This window comes from Hemibagrus wyckioides, linkage group LG02 (assembly GCF_019097595.1).
Source record: "Hemibagrus wyckioides isolate EC202008001 linkage group LG02, SWU_Hwy_1.0, whole genome shotgun sequence".
Taxonomy (NCBI): domain Eukaryota; kingdom Metazoa; phylum Chordata; class Actinopteri; order Siluriformes; family Bagridae; genus Hemibagrus; species Hemibagrus wyckioides.
Genome location: NC_080711.1, coordinates 10,967,396 through 10,981,427, shown reverse-complemented (window position 1 = coordinate 10,981,427; position 14,032 = coordinate 10,967,396). Strand labels below are relative to the sequence as shown.

Sequence of the window (14,032 nt, the reverse complement as noted above, 5' to 3'; positions counted from 1 at the left end):
AGCAAGGCTGACACAAAACAGAGACGATCGTCACCAAAACAGACACACATCCAGCATGCTGCTATTGGCTCAGGTCTGTAAACAACGTAATTTGGAGAAAAATAACAATTCCCTGTGTGTATGGGAGCAGGCATGGATATGAGACTTCCTTTAGCATCATAAGAGTAATTAAAGGAAGCTGACCCTGGACCAGCATCCATATGGATGCATGCTCTGTCCTCTAACACGCCCCCCTGTATCAAGCGCATCTTGTCCATCGTCCCAGATTTCCCAGTGCCCGTTCTACACATGAGGCTCTGTCTAGAATGAGGAGGAAGTAAGTGTGCCTACCTGCTATAATAGTGCTCTGCCCAGATCCTGCTCCTTCAAGCGCCTCCTGCAAGGCGAAAAATGGCAGCAGATATTCCCTGTCAACGGCTGACTCCTCTCTCTCTCTCTCTCTCTCTCTCTCTCTCTCTCCCATACACATGCACACACACACATACACACACACACATGCACACACTCACTCACACATACGCACACTTTCGCTCTATCTATCTCGCTTTCCTGCTTGCTGTCGCTGCCATGTTCAGAGCGGGGAGGGTGGAGGGGGTGTGTCGGTCGGGTGGACTGGGGGTGCTGTTGTGGGGAGAAGAGAGGACAGAGAGAGAGCGAGAGAGAGAGAGAGAGAGAGAGAGAGAGGAGGGGGGCTCTGGGGATAAGAAAGCAATTAGAAAGCAGCCTTTACTTCCACACCGAATGTATAATGGAATTAGCTTGAGGGGGGGCTGCCTCTGCCAGTGAGTCTCTCAGGCTGTCTACAAACCAATGCACACACGGTGAAGAAGAGGGGAGAGAGAGAGAGAGAGAGAAAGAAAGAGAGAGATGAGCTTGAATGTGTGTGGTTGTGATAGCGAGTGGAGGAAGGGGCGTCAGTCAACACAGACGGCCACCCACTCCAACGCTGTCAACTAAGGAGAGAGAGAGAGAGAGAGAGAAGGGGAAGAGGAAGAGGAGGAGGAGGGATGGCTGTTTAAGGTTGCCACACAGGTTAGGTTCATGGAGAGGGTGCTATATGTTTGTGTGTGTACGTGACTGTGCATGTAGGAATGTGTTTAATTGCTGATGATCTCTTCTGCTTTAGAGATTGAGGAAGATTCAGAGGCTGCCAGTAAGGAAGAGCATGAAAATGCAAGTGCAATCACAGTATAGTGTGTTTGCATGTGTGTGTGTGTGTGTGTGTCCTTGATTGTGCCATGAATGAAAATGAGGAGGCGGAGAACAGAATCCTTTAATCTGTCCTTCCCTTACCTCAACAACAAGCCTATACGTTCAGCGTGCTCTCATATCCCTCCAGCTGCAAACAATCTGCGCATTTTGCTTCCCTTCAGAATACAGAAGAAGCTTTATTACATACATGCAAGGTGTATATATTGCAAATCACATTCTACATACAGCACATAATAGCAGCGCTCCTTTAACGCATCTTTTGAGAGCTGTGTGGTGTGGTGTGAGATATTCGATATATTCACTAGCTATTTTCACAGCTTTTCTGACACAAAGCCCTATTTTGCATCAAAGACTCTGACCAGCAGGTCATGGGAACTCATTTGGGATTTCTCCCGTCTCCACGCTCTTTTTATGTGAGACGACATGTAATCATCCAGCCTTGACAGACGCAATCGCACACCAGGGGACCAGAGATTGGCTGCTTGGATGTACCCAGCTAGCCCCAGCGGTCAGACAGTATAAAATACAATATATCAGCAAAAAGCGGCTTTTCCCTCCAGACTTCCATTCTTCTTTGAATTTGCATTCCATGTTTAACACCATTCCTTCATCAGGTTTTTGTGTGAAATGAGTATTTAAATATATTCACATTCTTTAAAAAAAGAGAAAAAAAAATTAGTCGTCACTCACTATCTGTGATATTTAGCCTCTTTCTGGTGACATCAATTTTGTTCTGTTAAATGTGAATGCTAAATATGTCAAATTATTTGTGCTGGCACGTTTACCTGGACTTGTAAAATTATGGAATATGTTTACATTAGCAAGCAAATAGTCCCGTGTGTTACTTGTAGTTCTTAGGAACTAAAGCTGTGAGTGGAGAACTGAGAAAACTTGGACCACATGCGCTAATGGCTTGGTCTGAGGAATCATCCATGGTCTTGAATTTGTCTAGTTTCATACCTAATTTGTGTAGGATTGTAAACAAAAATCTTTACTTGCTGCTGCTATGTTCTTCATGCCAGATTTGTTAATGAAATCGATCATATGCTGTATCCAATCCAGCATCTAATATACTCTGGATGTCATCTCAAGTACTAATTATTAGGCACGGTTTCCTCGACATCAATTAACCTACAAAAAATAAACAAGCAAACAAAAGAATAATTTCCCAGCACTATTCATTCACGTGTTCCTCTAGATCCCGCAGACTTGTTGAGCATTTTGGGCAAAGCTCTATGCAGTACACACACATTGCAAAATCCCCTGTGCTGAATTAACACCTGTAGTGTTTACTGTCCACAAAATTAAGAATATCAAAGTTAATCTAGGACTGTAGTTGTTAATTCAAGGCTGATACTGGTGTTTAGAATAATTAACACTAGCCATCACAACCTGAACTCAATTAATGCATTCATTCTCAAGGTGCAAACGTTTTCACACGTCAATCAAATCCTCGGAATAAATAAAAACAACCACAGGTGAGTTTCTACAGTACACGAGAGAAAAATGGCCGAGGAATGTAGAAAGCACTGAACTAAGATCGCAGCCGAAAGGAAGAGAATGGATACGTGTCGCTTTAGTTGCTCCTTCGGTGTGAAATATTTGATTAAATACCTGGAAATTGGTTTATTGGAGCAAAGTAATTTTTACCCTTGACACCTAGTTCCCTAACTGTTTATACATTCTGAATGAAATAAAGGTTTGACCCACAAAGAAATATGACTTTTGTGAGTTAATCTGATGAATAGCTTGTGTTCATTTCTGTTTGGTGATACGCTGACGAGTCTTTAAGCACAAATTGAAATGTCTCCCACTATTGTTTGCCAACATGAAGGAAATCCTAAATGACCCCCTTATCTTGCAGAAATAAACTCCACTACACATTATAGAATACTGACCTAAACTAGACGCATTTCCCACTATTAGTTCTCGGGGGCTGTGTACAACGGCATGAAACAGTGCACAGTAAAGTATTATTCTCAATACTTTGAGGTGAAGAACTACGGTGTTGATTTTTCGGACCACATTATAAGAGCAGTATGTCCACTGAGTTCATATTATGCCACGGATTCATGTAAATAAAAATATGTTTCATGTTCTAGTAAGATCACAATCTGAGACTTGCCCAAGAACTAAGCTAGAGAAATATACAGCAGATTGTAGGACAGCAGCATCACAGATTTGACATGGTAGTGTAAGAGAAATGATTGAACAATCCCCCCAGCTGCAGTTCCATAATCCACCAGCAGACAGTGGCTTCAATTAACCAGCGAAAGCCTGGCTTCCTGTGGTTCTGACGTGCTCATGATCAATGGAGAGCAGAAAAGCGTGTGTATATGCGTATGCAGGATGCTCGGTGTTGCTATAGAGACAAGCATGGACATTGGTTGGTGCGTGGTCAGCACACCGAGAACATTTTAGCAGCTGATAAAGAGCTTGGAAAAGGTTACAGGCATTAGAGGTGCTCATGAGCTGTGCTGAGCAAATTTATGAGGAAATGTCAGTCAGACCAATTACAAATGCCTAAAGGTTATTAATGTATAATGGTATAACATCTAATTCTAACTCTGAGGCCTAATTCTAATAAGCAAGTAATAGTAATGATGCTATATACAGCAGTAGGTTTGATGGTGAAATGGAGTGAACTGGAAATCCAGGTGAAATCTAATCAGTGTGAAAGCGACACATGCTGTAGATGTAAGGAATACAAACCCACAGGGTGTGCTGCTGTAGGAAAATAATCAGTGACATGGTGTGATGTGAAGCAGAGAATCAGCTGATCCACTACAACCCTGAGCAGGTTACAGCAGATGATGAAAGCGTACATCATTTCATTACATGGATGACAAACTGATTGCTGCTGAGTCACTGCTGCTTCTGCTTCTGGATGCCATTTTGTGTTTGTATGTCCTTAGGTGCTAAAATATGCAATGAAAAAAGGTTTAGATATAGAAAAAAAAAGAAAACAACAACAAAAAAAAGCGTTGGCTTCCTGCATCATGTTCGTTGTGGTCAGATATTATAATGGCTCACTAAAAGAGCTTCACTAAAAGAGACTTGAATAACACAGCCACCACTCCATCTAGTGTACACTGAGTGGTACTGACTCAAGATAAGGGTCTACAGGCGACCTGCATAAATAATTACAAAAATATCGAAATAAATTTCTATTTAATTTTGTTTCCCACTAAGATCCCATTGCACATGACTCAGTGCAACCTGGACACATGTAATAACATAAAACATAAACGTCTCCACAAACATCCATCCATTCATCCATCCATCCATCCATCCATCAGGCTAAAGGACTTGTTGAAGGGCCCAGCAGTGGCAGATTGGTGATCCTGATATCTGAACTCACCACTTCCCATCTAACATCTTAAACACTGAGCTACCACTTCCCTTCTAGTTCCTGGTATTAGTCCAGCTTCGTGTATCCCTTCCCTCATTCCTCATGGTTGCTTTTCCTGCTCCATATTTATCACGGTTGCTATTCCTGCTCCTTCTGTACTATTACTGGGATTGTTTGGTTTGCAATTACCCATGGGATATTCCATGAAGGGGCTTATTTTACCCTAGCACTTATTTTACCCAAGCACTCTAGCACTTATTTTACTCTAGCACTTATTTTACTCTAGCACTCTAGCACTTATTTTACCCTAGCACTTATTTTACTCTAGCACTTATTTTACTCTAGCACTCTAGCACTTATTTTACCCTAGCACTTATTTTACTCTAGCACTTATTTTACTCTAGCACTTATTTTACTCTAGCACTTATTTTACGCTAGCACTTATTTTACTCTAGCACTTATTTTACTCTAGCACTTATTTTACGCTAGCACTTATTTTACTCTAGCACTCTAGCTCTTATTTTACTCTAGCACTTATTTTACTCTAGCACTCTAGCACTTATTTTACCCTAGCACTTATTTTACTCTAGCACTTATTTTACTCGAGCACTTATTTTACTCGAGCACTTATTTTACTCTAGCACTCTAGCACTTATTTTACTCTAGCACTTATTTTACTCTAGCACTCTAGCACTTATTTTACCCTAGCACTTATTTTACTCTAGCACTTATTTTACTCTAGCACTCTAGCACTTATTTTACCCTAGCACTTATTTTACTCTAGCACTTATTTTACTCTAGCACTCTAGCACTTATTTTACTCTAGCACTCTAGCACTTATTTTACCCTAGCACTTATTTTACTCTAGCACTTATTTTACTCGAGCACTTATTTTACTCAAGCACTTATTTTACTCTAGCACTCTAGCACTTATTTTACTCTAGCACTCTAGCTCTTATTTTACTCTAGCACTTATTTTACTCTAGCACTCTAGCTCTTATTTTACTCTAGCACTTATTTTACTCGAGCACTTATTTTACTCTAGCACTCTAGCACTTATTTTACTCTAGCACTTATTTTACTCGAGCACTTATTTTACTCTAGCACTCTAGCACTTATTTTACTCTAGCACTCTAGCACTTATTTTACCCTAGCACTTATTTTACTCTAGCACTTATTTTACTCGAGCACTCTAGCACTTATTTTACTCTAGCACTCTAGCACTTATTTTACCCTAGCACTTATTTTACTCTAGCACTTATTTTACTCGAGCACTTATTTTACTCGAGCACTTATTTTACTCTAGCACTCTAGCACTTATTTTACTCTAGCACTCTAGCTCTTATTTTACTCTAGCACTTATTTTACTCTAGCACTCTAGCTCTTATTTTACTCTAGCACTTATTTTACTCTAGCACTCTAGCACTTATTTTACTCTAGCACTTATTTTACTCTAGCACTCTAGCTCTTATTTTACTCTAGCACTTATTTTACTCTAGCACTCTAGCACTTATTTTACCCTAGCACTTATTTTACTCTAGCACTTATTTTACTCGAGCACTTATTTTACTCGAGCACTTATTTTACTCTAGCACTCTAGCACTTATTTTACTCTAGCACTTATTTTACTCTAGCACTCTAGCACTTATTTTACCCTAGCACTTATTTTACTCTAGCACTTATTTTACTCGAGCACTCTAGCACTTATTTTACTCTAGCACTCTAGCTCTTATTTTACACTAGCACTTATTTTATTCTAGCACTCTAGCTCTTATTTTACTCTAGCACTTATTTTACTCTAGCACTCTAGCACTTATTTTACTCTAGCACTTATTTTACTCTAGCATTCTAGCACTTATTTTACTCTAGCACTTATTTTACTCTAGCATTCTAGCACTTATTTTACTCTAGCACTTATTTTACTCTAGCATTCTAGCACTTATTTTACTCTAGCACTTATTTTACTCTAGCACTCTAGCACTTATTTTACTCTAGCACTTATTTTACTCTAGCACTCTAGCACTTATTTTACTCTAGCATTCTAGCACTTATTTTACTCTAGCACTTATTTTACTCTAGCATTCTAGCACTTATTTTACTCTAGCACTCTAGCACTTATTTTACTCTAGCATTCTAGCACTTATTTTACTCTAGCACTCTAGCACTTATTTTACTCTAGCATTCTAGCACTTATTTTACTCTAGCACTTATTTTACTCTAGCACTCTAGCACTTATTTTACTCTAGCATTCTAGCACTTATTTTACTCTAGCACTTATTTTACTCTAGCATTCTAGCACTTATTTTACTCTAGCACTTATTTTACTCTAGCACTCTAGCACTTATTTTACTCTAGCATTCTAGCACTTATTTTACTCTAGCACTTATTTTACTCTAGCACTCTAGCACTTATTTTACTCTAGCATTCTAGCACTTATTTTACTCTAGCACTTATTTTACTCTAGCATTCTAGCACTTATTTTACTCCAGCACTTATTTTACTCTAGCACTTATTTTACTCTAGCACTTATTTTACTCTAGCATTCTAGCACTTATTTTACTCTAGCACTTATTTTACTCTAGCATTCTAGCACTTATTTTACTCTAGCACTTATTTTACTCTAGCACTTATTTTACTCTAGCACTTATTTTTCTCTAGCACCCTAGCACTTATTTAACCCTAGCACCTATTTTTCTCTAGCACTTATTTTTCTTTAGCACTCTAGCACTTATTTAACCCTAGCACTTATTTTACTATAGCACCCTAGCACTTATTTAACCCTAGCACCTATTTTTCTCTAGCACTTATTTTTCTTTAGCACTCTAGCACTTATTTTACTCTAGCATTCTAGCACTTATTTAACCCTAGCACCTATTTTTCTCTAGCACTTATTTTTCTTTAGCACTCTAGCACTTATTTAACCCTAGCACTTATTTTACTATAGCACCCTAGCACTTATTTAACCCTAGCACTTATTTTACTCTAGCACTCTAGCACTTATTTAACCCTAGCACTTATTTTACTATAGCACCCTAGCACTTATTTAACCCTAGCACTTATTTAACCCTAGCACTTATTTTACTATAGCACCCTAGCACTTATTTAACCCTAGCACTTATTTTACTCTAGCACTCTAGCACTTATTTAACCCTAGCACTTATTTTACTCTAGCACTCTAGCACTTATTTAACCCTAGCACTTATTTTACTATAGCACCCTAGCACTTATTTAACCCTAGCACTTATTTAACCCTAGCACTTATTTTACTCTAGCACTCTAGCACTTATTTAACCCTAGCACTTATTTTACTCTAGCACTCTAGCACTTATTTAACCCTAGCACTTATTTTACTATAGCACCCTAGCACTTATTTAACCCTAGCACTTATTTTTCTCTAGCACTTATTTTACTCTAGCATTCTAGCACTTATTTTACTCTAGCACTTATTTTACTCTAGCACTCTAGCACTTATTTTACTCTAGCATTCTAACACTTATTTTACTCCAGCACTTATTTTACTCTAGCACTTATTTTACTCTAGCACTCTAGCACTTATTTTACTCTAGCACTCTAGCACTTATTTTACTCTAGCATTCTAGCACTTATTTTACTCTAGCACTTATTTTACTCTAGCACTTATTTTACTCTAGCATTCTAACACTTATTTTACTCCAGCACTTATTTTACTCTAGCACTTATTTTACTCTAGCACTTATTTTACTCTAGCAGTTATTTTACTCTAGCACTCTAGCACTTATTTTACTCTAGCATTCTAGCACTTATTTTACTCTAGCACTTATTTTACTCTAGCATTCTAGCACTTATTTTACTCTAGCACTTATTTTACTCTAGCACTTATTTTTCTCTAGCACTTATTTTTCTTTAGCACTCTAGCACTTATTTTACTCTAGCATTCTAGCACTTATTTTACTCTAGCACTTATTTTACTCTAGCACTTATTTTACTCTAGCACTTATTTTTCTCTAGCACCCTAGCACTTATTTAACCCTAGCACCTATTTTTCTCTAGCACTTATTTTTCTTTAGCACTCTAGCACTTATTTTACCCTAGCATTTATTTTACTTAGCACTTAGATTAACTAGAGTTAATAACTTTAGCTGATATCAGAATACACATCAGCATATTTCTGGCTGCACCATTGGTCAGTGCAATTTCCTAGATTGCAATGAGTTTCTACTGCCATCTTGTGGAAAAATTCAAGCCCTCTTTTCCCACAGCATAAATCCTTTGCTGCCACCTAGACTAGATCACAGACCACATTTTCAAACTTCCTGCTTATCAATATATATTTTTTATTGCGTTTCAATGCTCTGTTTGAGATTTCATACAAACATATCTAATCTGTAAACTAGAATGAATGACAGATTGACATTTTAACAGATTTGTGTTTATTTATCTTTAGACATAATATATTCAATCACTGGAGTATGTTTTCTACTAAAAGTCTGCAATGTTGATTATCTGTGAAGTGAAAGCAAAGGAGACAACTTGTTAAATTATCTAATGAACCTTACTCTGAACCTCAGAATTAGTTGATAGATAGATAGACTAGCTAACAATCACCTGACAGGTAGAGAGGGTAGTGGCACAGCAGCGTAAAGAAGCACCAAGAATCATTATGGGAGGATGCCTTTAGTGCTTATTGTGTCTCACATTCACAACACCACTTAAAATATTGTACCAATATATGAAAAAGTCCAATATATACTTCTAATTCGAAGCTTGGCTCATGTAGTGGCAATCATATTCAAACCCAAAACTAATTTTCAGTATAAGCAAAGTCCTAGGATAATGGAAAAACAAAACAAAAAAAATGCTATATCACAACACCAGATATATATATATATATATATATATATATATATATATATATATATATATATATATATATACACACTATATTGCCAAAAGTATTGTGAAAGAATGGGTCGCTCTCAGGAGCTCAGTGAATTCCAGCGTGGAACTGTGATAGGATGCCACCTGTGCAACAAATCCAGTCGTGAAATTTCCTCGCTCCTAAATATTCCACAGTCAACTGTCAGCTGTATTATAAGAACGTGGAAGTGTTTGGGAACGACAGCAACTCATCCACGAAGTGGTAGGCCACGTAAACTGACGGAGCGGGGTCAGCGGATGCTGAGGCGCATAGTGCGAAGAGGTCGCCAACTTTCTGCAGAGTCAATCGCTACAGACCTCCAAACTTCATGTGGCCTTCAGATTAGCTCAAGAACAGTGCGCTTCATGGAATGGGTTTCCATGGCCGAGCAGCTGCATCCAAGCCATACACCACCAAGTGCAATGCAAAGCGTCGGATGCAGTGGTGTAAAGCACGCCGCCACTGGACTCTAGAGCAGTGGAGACGCGTTCTCTGGAGTGACGAATCGCGTTTCTCCATCTGGCAATCTGATGGATGAGTCTGGGTGGTTGCCAGGAGAACGGTACTTGTCTGACTGCATTGTGCCAAGTGTAAAGTTTGGTGGAGGGGGGATTATGGTGTGGGGTTGTTTTTCAGGAGCTGGGCTTGGCCCCTTAGTTCCAGTGAAAGGAACTCTGAATGCTTCAGCATACCAAGACATTTTGGACAATTCCATGCTCCCAACTTTGTGGGAACAGTTTGGAGCTGGCCCCTTCCTCTTCCAACATGACTGTGCACCAGTGCACAAAGCAAGGTCCATAAAGACATGGATGACAGAGTCTGGTGTGGATGAACTTGACTGGCCTGCACAGAGTCCTGACCTCAACCCGATAGAACACCTTTGGGATGAATTAGAGCGGAGACTGAGAGCCAGGCCTTCTCGTCCAACATCAGTGTGTGACCTCACAAATGCGCTTCTGGAAGAATGATCAAAAATTCCCATAAACACACTCCTAAACCTTGTGGACAGCCTTCCCAGAAGAGTTGAAGCTGTTATAGCTGCAAAGGGTGGACCGACGTCATATTGAACCCTATGGATTAGGAATGGGATGTCACTTAAGTTCATATGCGAGTCAAGGCAGGTGAGCGAATACTTTTGGCAGTATAGTGTGTATATATATATATATATATATATATATATATAAACAGGATATATGTATTATGTAAGACATGATAGTCTGCATGATGCCAGACATGCTATAATGTCATAAAGTAAAATTTTTCACTGGAAAAAATGAAATTAATGCCCATTTAGAGTTACATTTAATGATGTGATCAAATTAGTTCATGTTATCACTTAGATAATAGAAGCTATAAACGGATGTTTCCTACTCAGTTTCAATGTTTTTAGTTCTTTAAGTTAATAAGGCATAATCAAAGCACTTAAACTGGATACTCCTTACATAAATACTGAATAAACATACAGCAAAAAGTTTTTCTTTGTCAAGTAATTTTTGTTTTTGCTTGCTTGCATGACTATCACGAATTAACTGTTATAAAGAATCCTCTGCTTTGGTTCTGGAATGGAAAGTGGCGTCGTAACAGCTGAAGATGTCACACTGCACTTAAAAAATGTTTATTTCTTAATGATCTGCTGCATCTTTGTCCGTAAACCATACTATACTAAGAACGAAATCTGATCGTGTGGTTGATTTAAGACATACTGCACCATATCCAAATGCACTTCCCAATATACTGTACATATGCAAAAGTGTTCAAATCGTTCAAGTCTGGAGGTATTAGGCTACTTCTTGCCAGCTATATATGATTAGATCATTTACAGCAGTCTTCCAGCCTACAAAAAATGCTGCTCATTATCTAGCACCATCTGTAGGTGCTGGTATTCATGAGCGCACAGATTGTTCACATGTAAATATGCCACATAAATGGTATTAATCAGAAATTACTGAATCACACTGCCTGTTTCCCTTCATTAATATTCATAACATATTTACATGACTTCATTTAGCAATGTCACAGCACGCACTTCCCCAAAACCCAGACAAAGCTGTAAAACGAAGCAGCCGATGCGACAGCGAACATACGTGTCGATCATGTATCGCATTTCAACCCTCTTGCCTGCCAATTAACTGTGAATAGCGAAATGAATGCATATGTAATGAGGAGAAATGATGTGAAAAAGCAGCACACTTGAGAGGAAACTAGAGCTCAAACTGAGGCTTAGAGTCAGGATAAACAGGGCCTGGGATTTGTGGAAAGAAATCCTTCATTCTGAAAGAAATGTAGACAAAGTCCAATCGAATGCTTTTATATTTCAGTCAGGCAAAGCGGAACAGAAAGAAAAACTCCACTTTATATGTTTAGACTGAAATATTTGTAATAGGTTTACTAATTCCGGTGCTAATTTTTTTTAGCTGTGTGCTGCTGAGGGACTTAATGGAGTTTAATAGGAGAAAAAAATGTAGATGACCTGTTAATAAAATGAATAAATAAATAAACAAACAAACAAACGAATGAATGAATGAATGAATGAATGAATGAATAAATAAATAAATAAATAAATAAATAAATGAAATCAATAAATGAGACAAATAAATAAATAAATAAATTAATTAATAAATAAATAAATAAATAAATGAGATAAAAAAGAGCATTTAATGCAGTGGAGACAACAAAATGTCTCAAAGGTCCAAAATACAATTCCGATTTACGACACCGTGGCAATTCCGCCAGCTGTCAATCTACGACTTAACAAGCAGTGATGGTGTTGATGGTAATATTAGCCTAAAAGGTGATTTGGAACCTGATCTGTATTTATAAAGTGTGTAGATGAGGAGCTGAGAAAGTAAAAGTGCATAAAGGACTAAAGTTCTGGTGCACCACTCTCTTTAGGTAGAGATTAAACATGGGCTAAAGCTGCATTTGACCTACATTAGAAGCAAATTACTTATTTATTATCTTAATTCTACACGAGTATGTCTGTATTGTGATTGATCTACAAAATGTCTGTAGTCTATACAGCATAACTCCTTGAAGGTGCTATTTTGTTTATTGTGGATGCTGTGAGCAGCCATGTTAATTTCACGTCAATTGCTGGACTTGAGGTTGTGAAGACTATCCCAATTATACAAATAGGAATTGAGGTGGAGAAGGTGGGTTTTTCAGTTTTTCCTCAAGTCAGAGATTGAAATTTACAAGTTAGAGTCGACGGCATAATTCCCACTGCACAGAGTGGCATTGTGGGTAATGTTTGGACCGAAAAGAGACCCCATGAAAAAGTGGAAAGATGTTTGCATCGCAGCTCTGGGGTTGGGGTTTGATTCCCGCCAAAGTGTGTGGAGTTTACATATTCTCCTGTGGGGGATTCTTCCCACAGTCTAAATTGTTGTATACTGATTTGCATGTCTAAATTGTGTGTGTGTGTGTGTGTGTGCTATGGGGTGGCACCTAGTCTAGGGTGTCCCCTGCCTTGGGCCAATAGTGCCCTTGGAAATACGAAAACCAACCTGCAGTTTATTTTGGGACAAAAATATCTCACCCATCACTGCTTTGTTTACACCATAGCTCTGGCTCACACACGGCCAGATGGCTGTTGCCTGGAGACTGTTGATGATCATTTTTATAGTCTGTAGCTGAATAAACCTGACTTCTAAGAAAGTCTCTCTTCAGTTCAATTCACATTCAGCACCTGAGGAATTATATGCTCTATGCTGATGTGTCATACATGTGAACAATGCATAGAGCAAGTTCCCAAATATACTGTATTATTTCATTCCACGTAATGAAAGAAGAGTATTTATCCACCTGGTGGCCAGATTTAAGAATTGCATGTATTTCAAAGCATTTTTCTTCTGGTTTATTTTACAAAGCAGCCAGTGCCATCTGACATCACCTCTCCCACGCACAAGCCTTTATAACACGTTCTGAACACGCTGTACTAGAGAGATCATCTAGTGACATAAGGACATAAATAATATCTTTTGTTACTCACTCACTGGAAGATAAAGTCAGGTGAAGTGTAGGTGCAGTTACCATGGATGAGAATTTCAGCAAATTTCCTTGTGCAGCATAAGAGACATAAAACATGTTTAGCTGAAATAAATATAAGAGTAGCTCCATCAGTTATCCTATATCTCATCATTTTTAATTTAATTCAAAGTTGTATAAGATTATACAACTTTTTAACACAATTTAAGCTTCATCAGACAGATTTCCTGCCTTATGTTTTTATACACAATCACAAATTCTTCCTTCTGTAAGGTTCGAAGTTCAGAGAGCCTAATTAACATATACTTTTGAATGAAGCTTTCATTAAAGCAGTGGTTGCATGAATGTTTAATGAGCACCTACAGACTTTCATTATAAGTGAGGTCTGAGTAAGCAGGTTTCTGTTCTCTTCACTGTACAGGGATCTGCCAAAATGATTGTTTGTTTTAAGAGCTCAGACACTGCAAATGAGGTAAACAGAGAAGAAAAACTGGAACTGTGAAATAAACACCTTCGAAAGTGGTAAGAACGGCATGATGTTTTCGGATTTCTCATGTCGCTCGGCATTGTCCCGCACACAAACG

General features: G+C 38.3%; 1 protein-coding gene across 1 annotated transcript in view; it reads right to left on the bottom strand.

The window, feature by feature from the left end:
- LOC131364949 (retinoic acid-induced protein 1) overlaps positions 1 to 534 on the bottom strand; it is a 39,447-nt gene extending 38,913 nt beyond the window's left edge. Inside the window, exon 1 of the mRNA XM_058408451.1 lies at positions 331 to 534. The gene's annotated coding sequence lies outside the window, so the exon portion shown is untranslated. The remainder of the gene's footprint in view (positions 1 to 330) is intronic.
- Positions 535 to 14,032: the final 13,498 nt, after the last annotated feature.